The sequence below is a fragment of the Pseudochaenichthys georgianus genome, chromosome 12 (genome assembly GCF_902827115.2).
Source record: "Pseudochaenichthys georgianus chromosome 12, fPseGeo1.2, whole genome shotgun sequence".
NCBI lineage: Eukaryota > Metazoa > Chordata > Actinopteri > Perciformes > Channichthyidae > Pseudochaenichthys > Pseudochaenichthys georgianus.
This window is the reverse complement of record NC_047514.1, coordinates 21,799,180-21,803,871: the sequence shown is the minus strand read 5'-3', so window position 1 is coordinate 21,803,871 and position 4,692 is coordinate 21,799,180. Positions and strand designations below refer to the sequence as shown.

At 41.8% G+C, this 4,692-nt stretch overlaps 1 long non-coding RNA gene across 1 annotated transcript; it reads right to left on the bottom strand.

Moving 5' to 3' along the window:
- Positions 1–1,475: 1,475 nt before the first annotated feature.
- On the bottom strand, positions 1,476–2,263 carry LOC139434864 (uncharacterized). The gene is made up of 3 exons (XR_011644168.1): positions 2,128–2,263; positions 1,677–1,737; positions 1,476–1,562 (listed from the first exon to the last, which is right to left on the bottom strand). It is a non-coding gene; the product is annotated as an uncharacterized lncRNA (long non-coding RNA).
- Between the last annotated feature and the right edge of the window lie 2,429 nt (positions 2,264–4,692).

Genomic DNA, 4,692 nt, shown 5'->3' with positions numbered 1-4,692 from the left:
TGACTAATGCTTTGTAGTCTAGTAACAGTACTTCAAAAGTTACTAAGAAATGGTCGGATAAAGCAGGATTATGCGGTTCGACTAATAGTTGCTCAATTTCAATACCATAAGTCAGAACAAGGTCGAGAGTGTGATTATAACAGTGGGTTGGTTTATTTACACTCTGACAGAAACCAACAGAATCTAATATAGAGTTAAATGCAACAGTAAGGCTATTTTTATCATCGTCAACATGAATATTAAAGTTACCTACGATAATTACTTTGTCTGTTTTAAGAACCAAAGTTGATAAAAACTCAGAGAATTCTGATAAGAATTCTGAATAAGGACCTGGTGCACGATACACTGTAACAAATAAGATTGGCTGCAAAGTTTTCCAGGTCGGATGCGTAAGACTAAAAACGAGGCTTTCAAAAGAGGTATAATTACATTTTGGTTTAGTATTGATAAGTAAACTTGAGTCAAAGATTGCTGCAACTCCACCTCCTCGGCCCGTGCCTCGAGCAATATGAGTGTTGACATGGCTGGGTGGAGTGGCCTCATTTATGCTGACATATTCTTCATGTCTCAACCAAGTTTCAGTGAGACAGCATATATCAATATTATAATCTGATATTAAATCATTTACCAATATTGCTTTAGATGCTAGAGATCTTATGTTTAAGAGACCACATTTAATCTTCCTGTTTTGTTGCACTGTAGTAGTTGTTACATTTACTTTTATTAGGTTATTATGTATGACACCTCTATTAGGTTTTACCTTAAATTGTCCTTGGGCAGACACACACACCGCTAATATTGGGTATTTTATTGGGTTCGGGATTCCTATGGGTGACTGCCTAGGAGAGAGCGCAGAGAAGCGTGTAAGACTGCGACTCTGCCTCCTGGTCTCAACTCCAGTTTGTCATGGATTACGTCCACACAATTGAGGACACAAGTTATCTAAATGACTAATGTCATCTTTATGGCTTTCAGAAAGGACAGGAGACCGACAGGTGACTATCAAAGGACTAGCAGCAGCAGCAGGACTAGCAGCATATGATGATGATGATGTTAAATGTGTTGTTTTAGGAACATCCATTGCAAATACATGGAATTCAATAAACATTGAATAGCATATCATGCAGTTTGTCGGTGCCTTTTCCTCCGTGTTGTCCTGGTGTGCTGTGCTGCCTCCTAGTCGCCACCATGGTTTGCTGTGCTGCCTCCTAGTCGCCACCATGGTTTGATGTGCTGCCTGGGGATGCTCAAATCGCTCAGAGAAAGGAGTACGAATGTACGGCTACCCCACTGACACAGAGCGGAGTAAAAAATGGCTGGCTCAAGTCAGCAGGAGCAATTTCACGACCAACAGCAACACAATATGTGATGTAATTATATACAAACACTGCATTTGCACTTTTTCACAAAACGAAAACCACACCATTGGGAAAGCTTAATGTTTTGTTTAATACAAAAAAACAGGGAAAGGCTTGAAAAACACAGAGTTGAGACTCAGGGTGCAGGGTGGGGGTCTCAGTGCAGGTATTCAGGCTCCATTGAATCCCCCTCTGGTTCTTGTGCTGAAAGAGGGAGTAACAGACAGGAGAAAGGGTTATACACACAGCACACCTATTGGATGGGAAATGCCTTGGGGAGATAAGGTGTTTACTTATATAAAACAGTATTAAACGTACCTTGTGTTTTCACTCTCACTTAAGTCCCTCTCCCTTTGCCATCAATCCAAAATCAGCTGAGCTGCAACATTATACAGACAGGTAATAATCAACATAATCACAAAGACACAATATGGCTCTGCTAAAAACACTCACTCTTACACGCACCAAAGTTATATTTATCTAATATTTAACTCCCTCCACCCCCGCATACAATCCCGTTTAGAAGCCCCTCTTCTCTAATTCAACATGTTGGACCAAATAGACATTAAGAGAACGGAATTTACAATTAAAAGGCTGTTCAACGTGTGTTGCTAACTTGCTTCGGTATGCTAGCTTAATCTGTTATCTGTAAACGTTCCCTAAATCTACTAATTTAGGGATAATCCACTGACATCCTTTAATACACATGTTCATTTGAATCAGATGGACTGATAATATCCGCAATATAAATCTTTAAACTTCTTCTTACCTTTAAAAGTCCGTCACGAACGGTGTATTATGCTGCAACTCCACAGCTCTGCTAGCCTTGGCGCTAACTTCCGGGGAACGATTGAGAGGCTCCACGATCCGCCATTGCTGTAAAAAAGTGGTCCATTGGAGTGAACGGAGATGTCGTAACTCTTCTATTAAATAGCTCTGGCCAGCATGTGTAGTTCTGGGGACGGGGTGGGGGGGACGGGGGACGCGGTGGACCCGTTCAAATCCAGTTTTGAACAGTCTGCCGTGGTTCCATCCCATTTCAAGTGCTGTTCGAGGCTCGGTAACCCTCGGAGCACACTCTCCAATCACAGAGCTTGAGGACTATCACGGGGTTTGTCAAACAGAGCACATGGTGTCCAAACGATAGCTGGGGATTCTGGGTAGTGTAGTGTCTTCATTGCCTTTAAGGGCAGTTGACACAAATGAATGCCGTGCTTCCATGAGCGTCCATAGAAGCACATGGACATCCCGGAAAGCTGAAAATGGACGCTAAGGGCCCCCCCCTTGCGTTGAAAATGGACGCTAAGGCCCCCCCCCTTGCGTTGAAAATGGACGCTAAGGCCCCCCCCCTTGCGTTGGAAAAAGCCGGCAGGGGACTTGACATAACGTCAACATAGGCCGACCTGGGAGTGAGGATGTGTTGAATGCAGAGGCACCGAGACAAATGCCTTATAGACATAATTAAACAAATCCAATGAAAATACCAAAAACTAACAATGTGGTGCCATTGATTCATACTAAAACATTATCTCTTCATTGAAAAAACTTAGGGTACTTTCCAGGTATTTTTTAGTAAACCTTACTCCAAAAAGATTTGATGCCCTATAGTATCTGGGGAAGCACGATAGTAGATGTGAGTTTGGAATCTAATGAACGAACATGTGCAGCAGTGTTGCTCAGTGTGTATTTGTGTATGTTTTTTAGCAACACCGAAGCTCTGTGGCACAAAGAAAGAACATCAATCCGACTTTGGAAACACACACTCATTATTGGGGTCAACGCATTGTTGGTTCTGGTATTTTCATGGGATTTATAACAATAAGAAAATATCACCAGACTTTAGAGCAGGGGTGTCAAACTCATGGCCCGGGGGCGAAATCTGGCCCGCGACTTCATTTTCTGTGGCCCCGCAAGAGCTTGCTTATAATATGTTTATTATACGGTTACATGCTGATTTACAGAAGCACGTTGCCCATAAACTGCATGTCCCACAATGCATCTCAAATATGCCTTTTTTTCTCCGAATTGGACTTTTTTTCTTCAAAAATGTACTCTTTTTTTTCAAATTGTCACTTATTTTCAAAATGTGACTTCTTTTTTTGATTTTGACTTTTTTTTTTCTTCAGAATTTGGCTTTTCTTTTTAAATCATTTTGTGACATTCTCACTGAATGGACTTGCAATTATTTGCCCGAGACTTCTGCTTTCAGACGTAGTTAATTATGAAATGACTACCCTATCGGATAATAATCCAATGCAGAGGCAATAATGTAATATAATACATTATTTTATATTATTAAATATTTATATTTTGATACATTATTTTAATACATTATTTTATTATTCATTATTTTATATTATTAAATATTTATATTTTGATATAGTCTTATAAAACTGGCCCTTTGAGTGGAACCATGATGCTAATGTGGACCGAGAGGAAATTTCATTTGACACCCCTGCTTTAGAGAGCCTCTTCTCTCACTTCTCACTTCTCTCTCAGCCCCAGAGGCTCATGGGAAGTTAAACTCCCATTACCTGTAAATGCAAAAGGTAAAGTTGTGTTTTGAAACAGGTGACCTCCAACCTCCTTCTGCCTCCCGTGAGATACAAGAACCCCCTTAACCTGAACGGATAGTGTGTGTGTGTGTGTGTGTGTGTGTGTGTGTGTGTGTGTGTGTGTGTGTGTGTGTGTGTGTGTGTGTGTGTGTGTGTGTGTGTGTGTGTGTGTGTGTGTGTGTGTGTGTGTGTGTGGTGTGTGTGTGTGTGTGTGTGTGTGTGTGTGTGTGAGTGTGTGTTTGTGTGTGAGGCCCTGGAGGCACTCACCTGAGCGTTACCGTACAAACCCTCCATAAAGCAGCGGCAGGCTGTGACCTTTACTATAATTCATCACACGCGCAGTGACAGAGGGGCCCTTCACAGGCCGATAATTTGATTACTATAACATCTGTAACATCAATAATGTCCGATGAGATTGTTTTGCGCAACCAAACATGCAGAGGCCATAAAGGATTGTTGTGGCGCGAGAAGGGAGGGGGTGAGGCGGGGGATGTCATGACATTTAACCGCGTGCAGTCAGCCTCTTCAACAGAGGATGATGATGCTCACAGTGATAGTGATGATGATGGTGATTTATAGCGGAGACATGTTTTGGAATCACCTTTACAAACATGGTTTGAATAGAGTGGTGCAACAGTGACGTTTTCCTGTAGGCCGACCCCAGAAGTCAGCATGGCAAGGGCTCCCTTTATAATCAGCAATGGGATTTTCCTGTTGGACTTTGGAATGTTGCAGGAAATAAGATCTCTGGAGTGATACTTTTAGGACGATCTCCCAAT